Raw genomic sequence first — 23306 nt, 5'->3', positions numbered from 1 at the left:
AGTAGCTCCATGTAAGTAACTTCTTATAACATCTTAGTCTCAGCTCCATGAAGTTCATCTATAGACAGGTGAGTCCAATGATCAAAAAACACGAGGAACAATGTCATTAGCCTGATATGAGAAGGATCTTCTCTAAAATGGTTGCTTTATTGTATTCAGAAAATGGGTTATTCAGTAGACAAGTACTGGAATAATTGTAAAAAATTCCTTTATTTCCAGGGGTCCATAATGCTCTGAGTTTTTTTCTGAAGCCCATATACAAACTTGTAAAAAGTTTTTGCAGAATATTTCATGTTCTGTAATAACTTGTCCAATTTGAATGTGATTTTTTTTTTTTGCCTTTTTTTCTTTCATGCTTTCAAAAAAATGGAAAATAATGGCAAAATCGAGAATATCATATCACGCCTGTAAAAAAGTAATTATATCAATTTGATATCTTTTTTCTTTACAAAGAAGTTAAATGTAGTGTGTCCAAATTAGAATTAGACAAACTCTTGATCAGATGAACTCTTAATGTTCGGACTGGAATCTTCCCTGCTACTATTTCTGCTCATGACCCAAGAGACAAAATGTGAAATGTCATTCAGAATTTGCCAAGGATCTAAGATAACAGATTCAGATTGAGTGGTAGTAGTCCAAATGGCATGGGATCATACATGGAAACACTGAAATCTTCACAAACCTTTTCACTTTAGGAAGATGAAACCTAGAATAATAAGGCAGACTATTTCAGATACTTCAAGCATAGTTGTACTCAAGCCTTCAGCTGTGGAAAGAGCAGGGTAAGCGTAACACAGACAATTAGAGACAGCCTCTGACTTAGTGAGCATCTAATTGTAAATACTAGATGTTCTTAAATGTTAGAAGAGAGTCTGTCTGATATTGATTGTGCTTTCTACTTTGAAAATAATTATTTATTTTTCAGCCAGAAAACTTCCTTCCTGGTATTTTTCAACTGAAGCACTGAACAAACATGAATTGCCTTTTATAAGAAAGTTTCTTCTTATGTTTGTCTAACCTCAGTAAACATAGAAGATGGTCCACTTAAGGCATCACAAGCCCACACGCTATCCTTATTCATTTTCAAATCTATTAAAATCCTTTTATTGCTTGCTATGAACAAGATAATTTCACTTTTACTGGGTATTGAAATAGCCTGTATTTTGAGTGGACCCTTTGGATCTATTTCTACCTCTACCTATAGCTGTTCTGCTGTGATCGCTAGTGTTGTGTAACAGCGATTTTATATATGTATATATGAATGCAAAGTGTTATCCTATAAAGAATACTTGGACAGGGTAGCTGCATTCTGAGAATGCAACAGTGTTGAACTTCACAATTAAAGAAGATTTTCTCATTAAGGTTTATAAGATTTTAATGAGATATTTTATACACACTGTTTCATTTTATAATTGTTTGTCTCATTTTTTCTTCCACTTTAGCACTACTTTGTTTAAATGTTCTCTGCTTTAACTTGTTGCTTTTTTCCCAATGTATCTGTACATGTTCTCTCTACTTTGTTTTGTTTCCTTGTCATTTTCCACTTCTTTTTTCTTTATGTAGGGCTCAGTTAATCCAGTTTCTGTTCACCATTTCAGTCTCTGCTTGAGCTCCTGTTTTGAAAGGCTACATAGGTGTGATAAAAATGAATATAGGCTACATCTTGCTCTCTTTCTTTCCTGCAGCCCTCTTCTCTTATTGGCAATAGTACAGATGTTTGAGCGCAAAAAGGTAGAGAGGTTTCTGAAAGAAAGTGCTGAGCAAACAAAGCAAGAAAAAATTTGCAGTAGACTCATCACTCACTTGAACATACAATCAGAAGTGAATTTTTACAAGATCTGCTATTTTTTTTTTTAATACAGATTACCATACCTTTTATTGTTTTAGACTCTGCAATGTCTGTAGGCAATAGATAAAAAATACTCATAGGCCACTCTGTCCTCCTACCAGCTTCTGCCTGTCAGTGTTCTGAGCATTTCCAACTTACAGAAGTAACAGGTTAAGAATGCAGAGCATTCACAGCTTGTAAAAATCCAGGCCTGTGTTGCACTTTAGCTATATACAAAACTAAAGTTTCCTAGAAAGACAACAGTAACTGACTTAAAGCATTGGGGACACCATTCAAGAGAAAAAAAAGAAGAACTTTGAAAAACAGTTTTCATTGTTGTATAACGGAGATGCTATGTCATATTCCAGGTCACCTTTTAAGAAAAACTTCAAATATATTCAGATCATCTGCTATTGTTCTTTTTGAATCTTACAGCTTCTCCCTGTGCTTTCAGTATATATATCCTCTTCATTAAAGACCAAAGAATTTCAGGTACAAAGAAATATTTGACTTCTCAAAGAACTTTTCCATAAGGTGGTTTTGGTCTGCCATAGTTTTTTCCCAAGTTCTTTCGGTGCACAGCTTTTTGAGTCATTAAAGCTTTCTTCTTCTTGTTACTTCAGAAATAACCTATAAGTTTTTAAAGAAAAGATATAAGCTTTGTCTGAAGGACTGCCATTTTTTCTCTAAAGGGTCACACAGAAGCATTCTGTGTGGTTCAATACAACATACAGAAGAAGGTTAGTAACCCTCAGAAGACCATCTTCAAGTCCCTCTACAGTCAATAGCGCATTCAAAGTTTGATATCAACAGGACTGAGCTACAAGTGCATTACTGCCTGTTTGTATATTCCACTCCAGTGCAGTAATCACACTATACTAAACACGTTCATGTTTATCAAATCTAGTTTCAAGTATCTCTAGAAAATACATTAACAGAATTACACTAATTATTCTGGTGCCGAGAAATGTTTTTATTGTCTTTCTCTACTTTGCATCGCCATTTACTTCCAGAGTTGCCATCTATGCTGTTGGTAGGCCAGTTTAATGCAAAGAAGCTGTTGTCCACCCAGATCAAAAATGTTTTCCTATTTTCAAAGATAAGTTTACAGGCAATCAGATTCAAGCATTCCTGTGGCCAATATTTATGACCCCTGTAGTTTCTTTATTGCAAAAAGGTAGACTAGTCCCCCTTATTATCAAGTTTCAGTAGCATTCATACCTTCTGTCCTTATTCCTGCTTTATATGACCTGCATAATGCCAGCTCTGGGTTCAGCAATATTTAGCTTTTCTTCTTAAGAATTCTGTTCGCTTCGAGAAGCACGTAAGGTAAAACAAACTGGCAAACCAGTATCTTCTTTGAGATCCTATTGTTACTCTATTTTCTGATATTTACAACATTTTTTTGTGTAATTATCTTGGATTATTGTTCCTGATGCTGAACATCTGATAGTTAACAGTAAAGTATGGGAAAAGCTGTACGGAAGTTTGTTCACTTCAGCTTCAAGCTCCAATGCTGAGGTCAGAAGATAGAAAAACAAACAAAAGTTGGAGTGGCAAATTTTGTTTTCTGAGGTCTACCTTCTTCAGACTGATACATCCATTATCCTGAGTCCTTTTACTTGAACAGCATGCATCTTAGAAAAGTACAGACTCATGCTATCAGCTCTTCATGGCAATGCTCCTAGACAGAGAAGAAAGTATCCCATTTCATGAAATATTTAGTTCAATCAAAGTCCTTGTCACCATGTTGTATGAGCCCTATAACATTTTCATTTTTGGCAGTTTTGCCCAGGAGGAACACATGTACAGCTGGGGCAAGGTTCCTGTCGAGGCCCAATTCATTAAATGACAAGGATAATTTCACTGTTTAAAAATTCCCGTTGAAAGACTGAACATCGTAACATGTAGGAAATGAGCACATATATTAAGATGTCATTTTTAAATGTACTGTTTTTCAGCAGTTCAACAATTTGACTAATATTGGCTTGCGAAACACAAATTCACACTATGAACTATGCCATTGATCAAATGAGTTATAGTATGGAGTTTTCACTTTATGTTTGGCTGACTGTAACTCATTTCAGATGTAAATGATTGCAGAAAGTACATTTTAAAATTGTTGCAAGCTTTTACATTTGCAAGCTAATAAATACATTTTGCTTCAAATATTAATTTCAGAGAAGCACAATCATGGAAGTGCTTATGGGAAATGATTACAGACGAGTGAAGTACATCAATACACATAGATAGGCACTACACTGAAAATTAGGATTCTTCAAAGATCTGCTCTGTTACCTTTTAAAATGTTTGTGTACCTCAGTTTTTGCCAGAAAAATCTTCTCTGAAAAAAAGGCTTGCTTGAGTAAAGTGAGTAAAAGGCTTAGGTTTCCTCTATTTATTTTCATTGACTTGACTAATCTCCTAAGCTTTATAAGTTATTTCATCTTTCCTTGTCTGACATGACTATTTATTGCACTGGTATAGATTCAGCTAGAGATGTCTGGAGGTAATGCCTTTCTTTGGGTCCTTTTCAGTCCCAAGGGTCCCTCAGTCCCCCTGTCTGAAAAAAAATAAATAAATCACCTAGCCATAGGACATTTCTTGAGCTGTGGAAGAACCTAATTTCATAAGCCTTCAGCCAGGGAATGGAAAAATTTAGACAGCCAGCTACGGCTAAAATGCCAGGTAGGTAACCTAACCTAAAATTTAATTTTAATTCTTGATACTCATTGAAATCTCCTTTGTTGTCCTGTCAAAAAATTCAAGGAGAAAAGCTTTTCCTAACATGATTCAGCTTGTTGGTAAGAGTAGTGAAGCAAAAGAAAATCAGTAATCTGTTGGTCATCTTAGGTCTTTGTGATTAGCTGTGTGTATTGACTATTTAGTTGATTTGATTCAACAATTTCCTCATCTTGATTTGGGAGAGAGAATACACATTCTGATGTCTAGTGCTCTCCAGTTAAAACTCTTTGACTGGAAATATCAAACTCTTCACTAAAGCAGGATACTAAATACCTATCATCCTTACTACTGACCTTCCAAGTTACTTGTCTCCTCCCCTCAGCAAAACACTATACTGTTACTACAAAATTGGAAGGCTTCAGTGGGAGGAAGTGAGAAAGCTCAACTTCAAATTAAATGGTAGCATGTAAGCACCTGCCTATACGGTAAATGTTGTACCTTTCTTATTGAAAATGAATGACTGACAGAGCAAGGAGCTCTGTAGAATAGTCTATAGCTCTCAGATGTAAGACAGGAGAAGAATTGCCTTTTGGGCTAAGTGTTAAAATTTCTTTGAGATGCAGAGCCTAAATAACTTCCTCCTCACTAATCTTTTTCCTCACTTGTGGTCTCGTTTTCCTCAGTTGAGCTCCCAGCTTTCTAAAATTTATGTAAGGTATTACATACATAAGGTAATGTATGTAATAAGGTATTTATGTAAGGTATCCTGTTTGTTATTTATATCTTCTTGCTCTGATCTGCACCTGATTGGCAAGCCACCTACAATCCACTGATGAAAGGGTAAGTATTACTACACAGAGATTCCCCTGTGTAAGTCTGCATTCTTCAGGTGCCTTTTTTAGCAATTATAATCTGACCCTTCCCCCATTAATTGTTTCTTCTGATATCTGCATCATTACTCTTAGCTTCCATGAGACACTGTTGTGTGGAAAGGTTCACTGGAAAATGTGGGAGGTAATGTTCTGTCACCTCCCATATTTGCCAATTGTTTTACTACAGAGAATAAAGCATTACAATGCGTCATGCTATTATATTGTCATGTTTCCATTGGTGCTATCACTGCACACTTCATAAATTCTTGCAATGAAGAAAGACTACTAAACCATCTATACAGACAATGTTAAATTCAATGTGTTGCTTTCCATTTCATATCAATTAGTAGAAGCTAAATGGTTGGAACTCATTCTGCGTCTTCATTTGCACTGCCTATCTGATAGCATAATTAAATCAGTAACACCAGCACAGAATTTTAGTTAATTGGAATTTCAGTAGCTAAACCGCATTTCATTGTCCTAGCAAAACAAACATGTGTTTATGAGATTCTGAGTAAAACTTTAAAAGCTTCAGATGATGCTTAGTTTATCAAGCAGTAAAGCTGTTTTCTGTTACAATTCAATGTTCATAATGTATGCAACACCAATGTATTCTTTAGGTACAGGATGCCTATAGCTACAACAGTGACAGTAAACACTGCATAGAAACTCACCTGATAATGGCTTCATAATAAGACTATTCATTTGATAGTTCTGCTGTACTGTGGAAGTGGAAACATTTCTCCTTGTGAGCAGAATTAATTCCATAGAAACTGTGTTGTTTTATTGCAAACTCTTAGATGCACTGTGAAATTCACTTCTTTTTATTCTCTACTTAAGTCCTGCTGACATCCAGAGGGACCTAGCAATAGCTTCCTAGCTATATGATAGTGTTTGTTTTATTACTACAGTATTGCCTAAGGGCTTATCCTATGATGGAGCCTTGTTTTTGCTGTCATTCAATATTGTCATTTCCAAGCATTCTGGAATGGTGAGTCAAACCATTTAAAGTTATGAGAAAGTCATAAAAAACATGAATTTTAAAATCATAATAGTAATGTGCTTTAGGGCTTTGTTACTTTAGTTTTTTAGTTTTTTGTTTTTGTTTTGTTTTGTTTTTGTTTAGATTTTAATGGATAGGGATTCAGTGTTATTCTGCCATTAAAGGCAAACAAACAATCAAAAAACCAACACCAAACTTAGATTATCAACTTACAAAAGTGCGTTCCCTTGAATATGGGAGGGGGGTGTTAGAAAAAAAAAACACATTAAGTTATGTAAAGTCTTTTTGTTAGTATAAGGTAATATATGCATATATTTGTCTGTAACCTGGTGAATGCATGATTGAGAAGTCAAGATATAATGTGCCATTGAACAAAGCAAGCAGGAAGGATGAGGAGAGAGGACAGCAGCTCAAAGTGGACCAAAACCTCAGTTAGAGTAAATGAGCAAGTCTGCACTGGAGAAAGCACAGCCAGAGTAGTCTGAAGCATGGTCTGAATTCCTGGCATGTAAGGTGCAACATACAACCTTGCATCACCTTTAGCTGCTGTTTGAATCCAGACACAAATGTTTAACATACATCACACACACACACAAAAAGCTACTAGAAACTGATTAGAATTCAGCACAGACTCAGATGTCCTAGAAGGGACAGTTGGCATATACTATATGAAGCATCCTCAAGGCATAGCTCAAAATAAAGTGACTGATGACTGCAATAATGACCATTATTTCTGTTCTCCATGTCAGCATTCAGAACTGAAAAAAAACACTGATTCCTAGAGCTACAGAGAACATTGATGAAAATTCAAATGACAAGTCAAGAATCTCATTTTACCTTTGGGAAGAGGTAGTTTAATACCCTTCACTTCCCAGGAGTGACAGAATTCCTGAAAAGTGATGACAGTGCTGCAAGTTGCTGGCAACTTCAGTGTAAGTCAAAGAGAGCAGATAAAATGATGCACGAGAAAACAATTAAAACCTCAAAAATAGTGAAACATTTTGGTGTAAAAACTAAACAACATGCTGAATTCTCTCTGAATCTCAAGGGAGTGCTTCCGTAGGCACAAATGAAAGATAAGTAGTTAAAATCCAGTGCATTTCTTTTAAAACTGCACATGTCAGTGTTAGGTCAAGGAATAATGATCTTGAAAATCTGATCCATAATGTTTTCAGTTCACAACAACTAACTGGATTTGTTAAACATTCACTGCTTTCTTTTGCTTACAAATAAATTTATAGAAGATAAAATTGAAAGGAATTCTCTCGTTTTTCAAAATGATGATAACGTTGATGAGTGTTGGATTTGTAGCTTGAAAGAACAACTTTGGGTGATGTATGGGAAATTGGTAATCACAGCCTGAACCTCTGATTAATCAGCTGAAGCAAGTGTTGGGTCAGCTGTGGGAGCACAGGTGAGAGTAATTTAGCTGTGCTCCCAGAAGTGATGGAGTGATGGAGCTTGACTCCACCTCCTCTAGACCACATTTAAGGGCTGACAACCACTAAGGCAACCTCTCTTGGAGTTTGCTTCCTGGTGGAGATTGCTTCAGTGTTTCCTAGCAGACTGAAGGTATCCTTATTGGTGAGTTTTTCTCTATAAATAACCTTCTGAATATCTATTACCATCTTTTTGTTATTCCACCTTACAAGTGGCTTATATATTGCAACCAGGATTGCACCTGTTTGTCCATGCACGTACTTGTCCATCATACTGTGCATTGCATTCACGATAATAATTGCATTCCTAAATGCTTTGTGGAAAAAAATGTTGGGTGAGGAGAGGAGTGAGAACCCAAATTATCTCTCACAAAGTGAAAGACCATAGTAGAAACTCAGTGGTTGACTTTTTTGTTGTTGTTGTTTGGCTTCATCCTGGCAAAATTTTGCACACAAAGCTTGGAAGTTCATTTTTGAACATGTGTCCTCACCCTACTAGAGGACAACTAGGATAGGGATCAGATTGAATGTGGAGAGGCTGTTATGATTTGTACTGGGAGAAAGGAAATTAAGAGTATGAGGAGGAAAACAAGATCTATAAATTTATAACATTAAAATAAAGAGTTGGAGCAGGGAGCAGAGGAATAAAGAGCATACATTTATGGTTAATAATATCTCCTTAGTTCTTCTGCCTATGGAAAAAAATGTAATTTATTTTCCTCAGTTAAAAATCCTCAACAATTTCCATTAAATTTTATTCAAATGCAGCTATGCTCTGAGGTCCTTTTCTACCTGATAAACTTTCCTTGCATATCAGCTGGCTACATTTAAATTTTTTCATCAGACTAATGGCAATCAGAATATTCCTGAGGAACTTTATTAAAGAAATAGTTTTTCTTCTGAGTCCATTCATGATCGTTCCATGCCTCCCTGAAGCAATGAAATTTCCCATGGTGATATCTTGTCATCTGTTCTCCACTGGAAAGGCTGCAGATCCTCTGATGGAGTGTATTTTCTCCAGATGAACTGCTGCAACATTTCACTGTAGTCTCATGACTGTAGTGACTATGGGAAAAGTAGTCATGATCTTGCCACCTAGCCTTAAAAATTTTTTTATTTTTTTTTTATTTAGAAGCAAAGGAATAAAAATGTAAATGAAATCTGGAGTCTGTACAAATTATGAGGTTGCTTTCCCAAGAATATATTTCTAGGGAGAAAATATGGAAAAAAGAATCATAAACAGTAGCACTGGTGCAAAACATATGTAAGTTGCTCTGAAATAATTCCTTCTATTTATTTCCATGGTAGCTACAGCAGATATAAAGAGGGCATTAACACTATTTATGAGAGATCAAATTCTCAGCTACAAAACACTACTTTTCAAGGTAGTCATCACCATTAGCTGTGTGTTTTCACAAGCAATGAGCAAGAGCATGCATGCTGCATTTGTAACAATCTGCACCTGTGTAGGTGGCCTATTTCTGCTGTTGCCACTAATGAAACACACTGCCCACCATCTCACTGTGCTTACATCCACTGTTTGTTCTCCATAAATGTTCAGCAAATGTTGATGAATGTTACTGGGTGCCATTTATTTTTTTTCTGCATGGAGGAATTCACTGACAGGCCTTTGCTTCATATGCACTTCTGTGTCAGATGCCATTGTGTCAGACTGCCCCTCTGCTTTCATCTGTCACACGGCAACAACGTGTTATGGGATATTGGTGGGAAGGATTACATTCTACTGCTGTACCACCAACATCCATCTCTGATATGGTAATGATAAGATTGGAGGCATTATGCTTGGAGCAGTACTTGAAGAACTAAAAAAGAGGTTACTAAATGCAGGAGAGTAATATGTAAGCACACTAATATCTGCTATATGTTTTCTAGAAGTTTAAATTGGTAGTAATAACGTCAGTATTACACAAGTGCCAGTCTGTGGATGTGGAGTGAGAGCAGAAATAGGCTCTGTAATGATTTTAGTTAGGTATACTTAAAACATCTTAAGGCAGTAAACTTCCTTGACAATTTTTTTTTTCTTTACTGTCACCAGTGAGTAGGAAACCAACAAAATCTCAAATTATTAAAATACCAATGACTACATTGCATGTAGATTCATTCTCTTGTGACTTATCTGAATGGTGGTTGTGTACTGATTAAACTCTGTATGAAATACAGAAGTAAAGCACTAGAGCCATGCATTTTTCACCTTGTACTTCCTTTAGAAAAATATATATTATTATTGTGGTTTTTTTTAAAATTATTTTGGCCTTGGTTGATTCTGAAATTTTCCTGAACTCTTAATGGGGAAACTGAGGAGTTCTAGCTTAAAAATTTTTGCCCAGACTTCATTTCATTCTGATTTAGCGGCTCCACATATCTGTTCTATTCCCTTAAATGTTTCTATTAAGAAAAATGTTAAATCAGAGAAAGCAACATGACACTTGAGAAGTTGCCACCACTGACAAATAGCTGTCTGCCTGCATTGAAATCACTGAAATTAGTAATGGAGATGTGATGAATTCATTTGTCTTGTTCATCCTGTCACGGGAAACATTCACCACTAGTACTGATATAAATGTTCTGTTGAATGTAATTTAAAGTGTTTGGAACATTGCTTTGCTTAAAAGGTGGAGCTCAGAACAGAATGGAAAAATATTGTCATAAGTCCAATCAAGAATAAAGTAATTTTATCTTAGGACAGATGCTTTTTTTTTTTCTTTTTTCTTTTTTCTTTTTTTTTTTTTTTTCCTGTTGTCTTTTCCATAAATATAAGCATGTGTAATGTACATTCAGAAGGAAACTTACAGGCATGTAAAGAGAGATGATGGCCTGGCGAGGCCTAGCCACTTGGAAGAGGTTGCCTCTGATATCTTGGGTTCGTAGTGGGAAATGAGAAAGTAGCGTACCCCTTGTTCTTCACAGATAGGATGAAAGAAGTGTAGAAATTTTTATTGTGGGCTTTTTACTTCTTCCCCAAAAACAGAAAATTCTGAGAAAATTGCTTTTTGCAGTAGGTATTAATATAATTTTCCCTTTTATTTGGGGGAGGGGGAGAAGAGTTTTGTATGTCAGAAGATGAAGCTAAAATGTTCTCACACAAGTGGTATGACTGCTAGTTCCTTCCTTTATGCATCTCATACATCATGACATGCAGGCTGCAGACCATGATTCTGTCATTTTCTATTCAGGTCGGGGAATAATCAGGTCCTGAAATGCTGTGCTGTAAGGCACAGCATATATAACACTCATTTCAAGCTCAGTTCTGCAGGCTGCTCCTTGCTTTCAGGCATGAAAGCAATTTAAAATGTTGTGATCTAATATACAGGCTCACATTATTGATGTTTTCTTTTTGTTTGGGTTCTCATCTCTTCCCAAGTTTCTGGAGAACGATGGGATAAGCAGCAGGGACTGTTTTACAAGTTCCACCGAGAGGTGACTATCCAAGGTCAGGGTGAGAAGCTGATTCTAAGGAGCTCTGAGATTTACTGCAAAAGAAAAGCGTAGCTTGTAAAACTGAATTTTGGGTGCAAGACTATAATTTTATGATTACAGAGGACTGGAGATATTTGCTGTTTTCCATGGCAAGAAAATGTGCTGGTTCTTTGGCCATCTGAACATAAGGAAACAATGGTGACAATGATGCAAAGTTAAGATTGTTGCACCTTTTTTTGATAGTTTAATGGATTTTACCTGTAAAGATAACATTGGTGGTCTCTGCCCAGAATAATGAGAAGATGAGCCAGCTTTATTTCTAAAATCTGTTTCTCAGGAATCATTTTGTGGCATTTCTGCTCTGAGCTCTGACTGGCCTCCTGTTCAAAGTGCAGTTTTTTATTTTTATTTTTTTGCTTCTGACCTCTTTCAGATGTCTTGAAACAGAACTCCGTAGTTGGAAAAGTAGTCTTCTTTTCACAGAATCCACTGACATCTCTTTTCCCTGCTGTTTGATCTGCTACTAGTATTGTAAGAGTGGAGGTGAAAAGGCACTGTTGGTCAGCACCGCCATTTAGTTTCAGCTAGAAACATTCCACTCCTCTACCTCTGTGCTGAACATTGGTTTGGTTTAAGACTGAGCTGCTTTGGAGATTCCAAATTTACTCTAGTATGGCTGAGAATTTTGCAGCAGTACAGAAGAAACAAGAGTCATGGGAGATTGTTCACTGAAGCCAGACTCAGATTAGTAGTTACAGATGGAAAGAGGCTTATTAAATAGATTAAATCCCCATTAGAACAAGTTATATTCACTGATTGGAATATTACATTCTGGTAATATTTGCTCCTCTTTTTTTCTATTGATAAAATGTAAGGAAGCAGGTGATCATAGTATCATAGTCTCGTGCGGGTTGGAAGGGACCTTAGAGATCATGGAGTCCAACCCCCCAGGATTCGAGCCTCTGTGTAGCAGAGCGGCACTTCTACCACTTGCGCCACAGGGGGGATTCGGAATGATGCAGGAAGCAGTTTAACCCTGCCCTGAGCACATTCCTCTGCAGGAGAGACAGACAAAGAGGGGAGTGTTTAAGCGTGTGCTTCCATTTAATCGACGTTAAAATTATTGCAGCAGGCAAGGAAAAACACTACTGGACAACTGACTTATGAATCTACAGAGCTCTCTTGAGCTGCTCCAGTGCAAAATGTGAAGGTTGAAATAATTACAGGGTAATGTTTGTGAAGGAGGTGCTTATGGTAGTAAACAACTTTTACACTGTTCTCTGAGGCATTTGAAAAACACTGACAAGCTGTTTTTTCTAGTGCCTTTAAACATTATTTCATCTATGCTGTCTGGGGGAAAAAATCCAACAGAACACTGTGTAAGTGAAAGAATAATGGAAGTACCTCATTTCCAGGTTATCGTGTCTTCTACTACTGCAGATGACTCACAGCAGCAGCAGATTTACTCACAGGGAGATTTCAGCTAACATAGGCTACTAGCAAGCTGGTAGCTGGGAGAGAGGGGGTGGGTGTGGGAGGGACATGCCTGTCCTTCATCTATTTCCTCCACACTTCCAAGCATTGATACCAGTTCTACCTATCTCATTACTTTACAGAATTTGGTCACTACTAGTAGATTGACTATTTATTTTATATATATATATATATATATACATATATATATATATATACATATATATGAATTAGAATCTATTTTATCCCAGTGGTTCTAGCTGGTAATGGAATGGGATATAGATATTAGATAGAAGACAATGGAGACATTCTAGATGATCTTGTTCTGAATAATCATTTTAAGCCTAGTGCTTGCATATAAATTGAAGCTGAAATTGAATAGGAGGATACAGCAGAGCACTTAGCACTTGCTAAATGATAACAGTGTTTAACCTGTAATCTCTGACTTGTTGAGGAAAATGGCTTCTGAGTTACTGAAACTGTCACAGAAGAAACTTAGCATTTGGCAGGATGCATTTTAACCTCTGCTAGTTATTAAGTTCACTTTGAAATCAAATTTTGGAAATGTTATGCAATTATCATAGACTGCTCCAGACAGGAACTAATCTAAAAGTATTGTCTCTTGTTATGTTGATCCCCAACATCAAAGTTAGTTGGTTTGGCTATAGAAGGTCAGCCTTCCCACCAACATACCATTACATATTGTTGCCATCAGACAGATGACAGCAGAGGAGCAGTCTGACAAAATGTCATCTGATGTGAAAGTGTGTATGAAGCAAAGGTGCGTTGATGAATTCCTCCTTGTGGAAAAAATGGCACCTATTGACATGTATCAACATGTGTTGAATTTTATGGAGTCTAAATAATGGATGTAAGCACAGTGAAGTGGTGGATGATGCATTTCAGCAGTGGTGACAGCAACAGAGGGTTACCTCTGCTTGTACAGATGTTTACAAATGCAATATGAAGTCTCTTTGTTGATTGCTGATGAAAACGTGTAGCTAATGCACTTTTTTGTTGCTGGTACCTTGACATCCATTTCAACTTATATCCTGCATATTATTTATTAAGAGAAATGAGAAAGAATTAAAATTTATGTAACCTGGACATTCAAACTCATTGCGTTTATAAGAATAAGTTCAGATGCTCAGTCTGCCAACACAGGATTGACTTTTAGCTGATTTTTCCTGTTTTGTTTTCCTGAGAACATAGTGAAGTGTTCTACGATGAACAAAATAATGTAACAGTTACAAGCAGAAATGCTGCTCCTGAATAAAAAATTTGTTTAGTATGTCTATTTTGCTTCTCCATTAAGTGCACAGTTTTCTACTTTTCCAAGTAGAAGTTGTACTGAACAGTTACTGAACTTCAGGTTGACTGGACAGTAGTTTACAAAGAAAGTTATCAAAGATGTTGATCCGCTCTCATGGGGAAAACTCTCTTTCTAGTGCTATAATCATTTGTATTAGAGTGTCTTCTGGAAATAAATGACCACGATTTTCAAAATAATCCATCAACATTAGAGTTATCAAAGCTGTCATAGGAATTAAGGGTTTTAGAAGTAGGATGTTCATTTTTACAAAGAATAAAATTACCATTGATCAAAAATAAAATAATTATATCACTTTTGATTGTAGACCTGTTATTAATGGCAGGTTCCTATTGTGAATGAAAGTCAGCCCACACAAAAATGATTTTTTTTATTGATGTAGCAATACCCAAGGAAATTATTTTTGCCCAGAGTTAATGCCAGGTATGACACAATCCCTTTATCAATCTCCTTACCTAGCATAAGAGGCAAATACCAGTAATACAAATATGTGATGGAGACTGAAGCATTCTGAGTGCTGCAAAAAGGCTTTGCATTTGAAGATATTTTGTACTCCTATACTTTTGACTTTTCTCTCTCAGTCAAAGGATAGCACATGCCAACCTACCATGTCCTGCAGCTTTTACAACAGCAGCAACCTGGTAAGTTAGGCATTGTGTAAATACACATCCCAGGAAAAAACTTACTCCGGACACTGTGTTCCTACTTTAACCAAAAAAGATCCTTGAGAATTAACAAAAACTGAAAGGTGAAAACTGTTTGTCTACCCATGTGTTTGTACTGAGGAAGGACTACACCCTCATGGGACTTCCTTATCACATAACCACCATTTCTTGCATGTTCCTTTTCCATTTTTATTTTTATTATTATTATTTTTTTTTAAGAGTGACTAAAACTATATATCTTATTTCAGAATAGATCTTCTTAGTTATTTTGTCACTATGCGAAGCATTAAATTCCTTCATGTGAAGTTTCAGCTTAAAGATTTGTCTCTTTTTGTTTTTTGTTCTTTTGGGCTTTTTTGAGTGAGAAGGGAGTTCACATCTGAAACACTTGCTGTATCTGAAGTTTTGGTCATTAAAACTCTGAGATATTAAAACATCCATGGAACAAACACTCTGTGATCTTCAGAAGACAAGTGTCCAATTTTTTGGCACTATCATTGTATTCTAAAATTAAGAAAATACCTATGTATGAAACAAGAATGAATCTGGAAAAATTCCTCATCACTGAAAATTACAAAATATGTGGCAGCGATTTTTTAAAATTATTTTTTATTTTTATGTTACCAGTATGAACTTCTTAACTTAACCTGGGGTGCAGAATATAGCTGGTTGCACCATATAGTTACACTTCTTGATAGCTCCAAGAAGTCTAAAATGTATTAGGTTCAAATGTCAGCCCTATTTACCTAAATATGCAGATGAAATTTTTTAGGTAAATCAGGATGTCATATTAGGAGGCACTATCATCATCTAGCAACTCAAAAACTGAAAAGCATTGGGTGGTTTCTGATCAAGAACCTTTATTGATATCATAATCTACGGCTCCAAAGCATTCTTGATGGCAGCACTGTGATCAGGAAGCTAATTAGCTAGAAAAGGGAAATACTGTCTTCAGTTGCTGATTACTATCCCATTATGTAGGGAAGCAATCATGGAATGGAATTGTATGTACAAGCCTGGAGGATAGAAATGGCCTAAAATAAGTCAATGAGCATAAATTGGTGAAGATACAGAGCATAATATCAAAAAAGAGGCTGAGCACTGGCAGTGAAAAATCAAATAAGAAGCTGAGTACTGGCAGTGAGGGGTGTGTTGAACTCCTGAATAATCAGCTTGTTAGAAGACAGCACCCACTACTGAGAGAGCAACGATTTCTTTAGTAAATTGGTGAGCTACCTGCAATGAGGAATGCTGCAGGAAAAGTGAGTGGATAAATTGCAGTCGCTAAGGTCAGAAACACAATGTGTTTTTTCCCTAGTGTTTAATAATAGCAGGTGGAAGAAGTAGTATTGTGGTTTTTTTTCTGGCTAGTATGGAAAGAAATGTGAAATATTTCTATATATCTATACAAACCCTTAGCTACAATAAAAGATTTTTCCTTATCATAGAATCATAGAAATGCTTGGGTTGAAGGGGAACTCCAGGATCATTAGGCACCAGCTCCCCTGGCATAAAGCAGGGTTGCCAGCTCCTAGGTCAAGCTCTAGATCAGGTTGCCCAGGGCACCGTCCCACCTGGCCTTGAACCCCTCCAGAGACAGGACATCTACATCTCTCTGAGGAACCTTTGCTAGCACCAAACTGCCTTCTCGATGAAAAAAAAAAAAACAAAAACGTGAAATAACCTATGGAGCTGCCTGATGTTATGTCAGATGATAGTGTTCGCTACTGATGTCAAGAGAAGCATGATTTACATTAGTGTGCTGCAATATTGATTCTTGTACGGATTCACATGTTTTGAGGGCTGTGTCTAGAACTAGTCTTCTGTTTCATTCTGAAATTCCCATTCTGTTACATATTATACATAGTTCAGAAATGAACAAATAACATCTAAAGTAAACTGACGTTTTGTAAAGCTCCTGTAGAGAATATTTAATGCTATAACATTCTATAATGCATCATATGCAACTAAATCTTGGTCTTTAGCTCTTGGAGAAATTAATGTCAATTCTGTGGACATATTCTGCAAATGTTACCTAAAACTTATATTTAATCCAGCAAACTCAGATACTGAAATCAACAGTGATAATAAACTAAATGCATAAATAAGTGAAAGAGATCTATTTACCTTTTTTGATACTTGGAAACCAATTTTTATTCAATTTACATTCTCTGGATTTGTACTTGGTGAAGCTTATTGTTTAGATCCATATTCTTACTCTCTGATTCTAACCCATTTATATTTTCTTGTTAATTGTCATTAATGTTTACTTCGATACAGATTTTATTGCTTTTGGTGGTGCTGAATAGTACTTTCTTGCTTGAACAGAAAATAAGAATTCTCATGCAGAGAATTACTGTTTAGTGAAAGTGATAGCCTGGGAAGAGTTCTTGCCATTTAACAGATTACTACAATTCTACATGTATGTTACATGTTTTAACAGATGTCCTTTATCTGAAGTTGCATGCAATGTTGCTGTTCAGAAAAGTGGATGATAAATGATAAGGTCCAAGCAGTCAGAGTTGGTAGAAGATTTATTCCCAAACAAGTTTTCTGCCATGCGGAAATCCCATTTAATCTGTATCAGGCTTTCATTCAAGAACATGGTAATAACCTTATAGCTTTGGACATACCTAGGCTAAACTCCTGGCCCACAATGTATGATGAACTACAAGAAGGCATTCTGTCTCAATGTGCGAGCTCTCTGCTGATAAATCTCCTCTGCTAACCATGAAATCATAATGGAGTGGATAAGATTTAAGGTGTTCAGGCCTAAGAATAGCTATACTAGTAAATGAACTGTACCAAGTCATTTAACAGTCCGTTTAGCTCAGTACACTGTTCTTTGTGGTGTCTAGTAGACATCAAATAGATAGAATTATATGAACAAAACACTATAAAATGATACTTTTCCCCATTCTTATTTCCAGATTCTGGAAATTGTTGCTACAGGGATATCCTGAGATAAGTAGTATTACTTCATCTTTGAGTTTAATAGCCCTTGAAGAAACTTCTTGGTTGAATAAATCTATTTATGTTTTTAACTGTTTATACTTTGACCCCTATAATGTCCTGAAGCAATGAGACATGAAAAGCATATTTCCTTTAGTTTAAAATTTTTGCTTAGTCATTGTATTAGGTTCCTTCTAGATTTTGTATTATGTGGAGTGGCAAATAATTGTTCATCTTCTCCATGCCAACCATCATTTTGCTGCTGGCTGTAATATTCCTTTCCTGTGTCTACTTTCCAGGATTAAGGTCCTGAAACTTCTAATTGCTCCCCATCTGAAATCTGCTTCTTAACTTTCATTAGCCTCATTTAATTGCTTCTCATTATAACAATATGGTGTTATGCTTCTTTCTCTCTCTCTTCCACCCACCCCCAATATTTGTTTCCAAACTTTTTCTGATAACCTACTGTGCTACTTGAATAATGTTGAACTGACACTTTCAATGAATTCCAGGATTTTTTTATTTATTTGTTTTTTAAGAAATGTTGACTTACGGACCAGAATTCTGTCTATCAGTGCTATTTAGCATTGAGCCCTCTGCAACGCTTAGTTGTAAGTTCTTATTTTTACTACCCTGAATAACTTTGCTCTAGATCTTATATGAATACCTGGAGAGTGTTGAGATTAGGGTTTTTTTTAATCTTACCATCATGAAAATTAACCATTTATATCTACTTCTTCTTTCCTGTCTTATATACCCTTTGGTTGGATGAACTCAGCTAGAATCAGTGCAACTGGAAAACTTCATATGCTCTTGATGTTTTCAGGAATATGAGAATCTGCATTAGTAGCCTTGAATAAAGTCAGAAGCAAAAAAGCTGAGCTATTCAGTAGTGACACCATGCACTGTAAATGGAAAACAGATATGAAAATGAAGTCCATCCGGAGATACAAGAAAGTAAAGAAACAAGTGATTTTCAGGTAGGGATCTTAAAAAACAACAAAACAAAACAAAACAAACAAACAAACAAACAAAAACAACGCAAAATTGTTCTCATTAATAGAATGAAGAAACCTGCCCCTGCGTTTGTGATACTTGCCTTGCATTTGGGAGAAAGTCAAGTGAGAACAGTACTAGTTGTAGTGTTTGTGTGCAGGATGATGACTGTGATTATCTACCGTCTACAGCTAGCAAAGTTTAAGTGACCTGGAAAGACAGTTTTCATTTTCAGGATGAAATGAGGAACATAATTCATACGTCCTGCTTGCAGCTGCAGCTTTTCTTAGTTGTCCTTGGGATTAGGACAAAGAGGAGACAGTGAAATGTAAGAATTGGCTATGCCTGGGAGCTCTTTATTTCTTGGGCCTCTAAGTCCTTCTTATGTTTCATGATCACAAAGTCACTTTATTCAGAAAAAGGTGTTTTGGGAGGAAGTAGTCTCTTGCCCTCAGAAAAGTCCATCCTACTTTATAAACTGCTATTTGTTCAGACAGACCTCTGAAAGAGAATCTGAGGCAGGTTACAGCCTGAGTTAACTGTCATATAAGGCTACAGATGGCCTGTGGGCTGAAATCGCTTATAATGGATGATAACATGGAGCATTGCTTCATTATTAAGTGCTTAATTGGTTCACAGGGTAATTTTAGCATGATAGTTTGAACGAGACACTTTGAATGTTTTCATTTTTCCTTTAGCAAAGTAAATTCTTTCAGCATTTGGATTTTTTTTTCTCTTCAAGGTCACTGATGAGTGCTTGACCTGTGAGGGGAAAATGCATATCTTCAGGTCACTAGCTTTCAGATGAGGCCATCTGCTTCAAATTGGTGGGAAAAAAATGGCAGTCTCCTGCTGAAAATTAATAAATTGATTCAGACATGCTCCGGAAATTGTACTGTGCAAGAGGGAATAATTTATTTATGACCTCATCTGGAGATCACCTTCTGCCTCAAATCACAAAGACTATAGAAGGATACTGGCAAAAGACATTTTAGAATAGTATCCGTAGAAAAACCTGCTATTGGATGGACCAGGTGAGCAATTAAGTGATCTATTTCAGATCTAATTTTTGAGTATCTGTGATTTATAGCCATTATAATATCCTTCTTGCTAATGTCATTGCAGATGCAGAACTTATTCCTGTGCCTTATCTTCCTCTTAAATTTTTTGAAAGCTACTTGCTTTAATCTTCTGAAATATGTCAATGAAAGGATGGGTCAGCTTTTTCTGTCAATTTACCAGTCCATTAGGTGCTTTCATGTCCCCTATTGCACTTGTACTTGAGAGTCTCAAACCATTTCTAGGGTACATTGTTGCTTTCACTATTTCATCTGTGGGGGTGAAAGGTCATGCTGGATGCCCATGGCGCTGTACAAATCTCAGCTTGTGATTTCTGAGCTCCAACATAAGCCTTTTGCCATTTGCCCCTCCTGTTATTTGCAGTTCTAATAAGACTATTAGAAAAGTGCAGGACTGAGAAAGGAAACTGGCTTCGTTTATAAATTTGAGTGTCTTGCAGAAAAGGAAGTACTATATATATACAGTTTTTTTTCAGTGTGTCTGAGCATGCCTTAGGTTGCCATCTTTTTGGGGAAGGGAAGTAGATATAACATAGGTAAGTTATCCATTGCATTTGCAGAGATGTGTTTATGGCTAATGATAATTAGTAGAATATATAGGTGGTAAATTCTCTTCTTTTGCTTTCAACTGGTTGAGTTGCTGTGGTGAGTAAGCAGGGTACTTTAAATCAGAGCTATGCTCTGACCAGAGTTCTGGCAGTCCTACTGTCACTTTTTTTTCCCCCTAAACATTTCAGGATATATTTCATGAGGTAAAACATTAGTGATTATTTGAATTTTAGCAGTGACATAATGCTTGGCCTACTGCATCAGATGCAGCATGTAAAGAGAGGAGAAACCAGTCCGTAGGCCAGATAGTTTAATTGAAGTAGACAAGAACATAGAGGATATGGTCGATTTTATCTGTCAAGGCAGGTTGACAAGAACACAGCCTGGAGAAGAAATGACTGCAGATGTGCCCTGTTCAACACCAGCCACTACATAAAAAGCAGAGGTATGTATATAGGTCAGCTGCACTAGGTCCTTTCTCACCCTGATCCTTTTCCACCTAGATATTTCTCCCAATTATTTTGCAGTGGAATTAGTTTCTTCAGCATCAAGCAGATTTTGGCAGTCATGGAAATTAAAATACACACAGGAAAAAGACAGGCACTGTGTGCAGAAGTAAGTGACAGCAGAATCATCCAGGCTTGAATTACAGCTTCACGTGGCAGCAAAAATAAGGGATGTAAAGAACCATGCCCCTTGGATGTGAGACTCCTGGCTAACACCAGACAAAGATAGGTAGACAGCCATTCTCCTGCTAATGCATTTTTGCTGAATAAAGCCTGTATCTGTGGGCTAATGGCTTGAAATTGCTCAGAGATTTAATAAAAGCTCTGAGGAAAAAGAGAAAATAATAGTCATTTAGATAAATGATAGGACTCTACCAAGTACAAAGGCATTTAATACAAATGTGTTGCCATCAATGGTGGTATGTATACTCTGCTGTAATTAGACATTTTCTACTAAGGCATTACGAAGTCAGCTGTTTGCTCCACTGTGTATGCTCCATTCTTTAAGTCTTTGTTGCTTGTTTTTGTTATAAGGCACAAAAGGTTGATTTCATATAAAAAATATGAAGATATGTAAACATACAAGAAAATGGCTTGCAGGGCAGTGGGGTGGAGAGAGAGCAGTTTGGCAATCACACAATGAGCTGATAATAGACTGCTAATAATAAAAGCATAATTGTTACATTACTGCTGGATGAACCAGATACAGCTACTCATGAGACACCTGTTTTACTGTGGTGTGAAGCATCTTCATCCAGACAAAATACAATTGAAGTGTGGACAGATCCCAAAAGTTGTATTGGGAGAACACAAATGATGGAGATTTGGTACTAAACAAATGTGGGGTGAGCCATGTCTTCTTTAGCAAGAGTGTAGATGCAGCAGTTCATTGCAGGTCTGAGATTTCCTGCTCTGCTGCCCAGTTCCTCTAGATAACTCTGAGCTCACGTGAAAACAATGCCCTATTTTAGAGAGGGAAGTTTTGAAATTGCAGTGACTCACACAGAGATTTGGAGGCTTGATGCATGGGACAGAGGGATTTCAAGATAATTTTTGAAATGTGCCCCATTCTTTCTGGGGTGTCATGTCACCACAGGACTTGTTTCTCAAGACCCAATGTAGTTTTTTGGGCAGTAGCATAGGGTACTGCATATGTTTCAAGCCACCCAGTGGTTGCCTCCACCATGGTAAGCACATAACACTTACCATTGTGAGATCTTGGCAAGGTGACATAATCAACCTGCCACACCTCCCCATATTGTACTTTTGCCATTGTCCTTCCCCTCCCATAGAGGTTTCATCCTCTTGGCTTGTTTAATTATGGCACATGTGTCACAGTCATGAATAACCTGTGCAATAGTGTCCATAGTTAAGTCCACTCCTCAGTCTCTAGCCCATTTATATGTTGCATCTCTTCCTTGATGGCCCAAAGTCTCATGGGCCCACTGAGCTAGAAATAATTCACTCTTGTGTTGCCAGTCCAAGTCTATTTGAGCCACCTTAATTCTGGCAGCTTGGTCTATCTGATGGTTGTTTTGTTGTTCTTCAGTAGCCCAACTCTTGGGCACGTGAGCATCCACATGGTGCACCTTTACAACCATATTCTTTATTTGGGCAGCAATGTCTTTCCACAGTTCAGCAGCCCAAATAGGTTTACCCTTCTGCTGCCAGTTATTTTGCTCCTACTGTTGTAACCACCCCAATAAGGCATTTGCCACCATCCACGAGTCAGTATAAAGATAAAGCACTGGCCACCTCTCCCATTCAGCAACATCTAAGGCCAGCTGGATAGCCTTTACCTCTGCAAACTGACTTGATTCTCCTTTACCTTCAGTGGTCATATGATGTGGAATACCACTAGCCAAAAATAGTAAAACCTTGACAGTAGCAGCTACTAGTTGCTGCATACAGACAGCTTGTAAACAGTATTGCTGAGTTTTAATATATAACAGAGTAACTGGAGAGGAAAACTCTCACTGAGTTCTTGAGTATACGATGCTCATCCTTTGAAGCCATTTGATCTCATATCAACCTTAGAATAAACAGAAGAGCAGAAGACTTGGTGAAGGAATGTCAGGCAAAGGCAGAAATAGTTTCAGAAAATTCCTGTTGAAAGAAATATGGTGGGTTTTTGGTTTTGTTTGTTTAGTTTAGTTTTTTTTGTCTCAAAATATATGCACAGCATTATACTCTCTTGTATGTGCTGAAATATGTCAGCGCTATTTTCATTGATTTTCACAGTTGAAACCTTCCAGTCCTCAGGAGAACATGTACTGGTTATCTCAGGTATTAAAAAGAAGGGTCAGGTTTGATGATATATTGTTATTAGCAATGTTTTTGTTGTCATACTAACTTATTTCACTATTGGTGGCACTTTAAACCATACAGGTAAATCTTTATGTTAGATCTCTGATTCTGCTATATTATTGCATTTCTTCATGAGTGAGAGGGGAAAAAATAAAAAAACCTCTATATAATGCAGAACTGAGAC

At 36.8% G+C, this 23306-nt stretch overlaps 1 long non-coding RNA gene across 2 annotated transcripts in view; it reads left to right on the top strand.

Moving 5' to 3' along the window:
- The window catches only part of LOC107311126, a 102933-nt gene that overhangs the window by 67704 nt on the left and 11923 nt on the right, over positions 1–23306 (top strand). The window contains exons 1-2 of one of the 2 annotated variants that reach the window (XR_004306794.1): positions 18479–18665; positions 19424–19715. The exons of the other annotated variant lie outside the window; for it this stretch is intronic. This is a non-coding gene — a long non-coding RNA (uncharacterized LOC107311126). Of the gene's footprint in view, positions 1–18478; positions 18666–19423; positions 19716–23306 lie in introns of those variants that run through there. 2 annotated transcript variants of the gene reach the window in all.

Source organism: Coturnix japonica, chromosome 3 (genome assembly GCF_001577835.2).
Source record: "Coturnix japonica isolate 7356 chromosome 3, Coturnix japonica 2.1, whole genome shotgun sequence".
NCBI lineage: Eukaryota > Metazoa > Chordata > Aves > Galliformes > Phasianidae > Coturnix > Coturnix japonica.
This window is presented reverse-complemented; position numbering and strand designations above follow the sequence as displayed.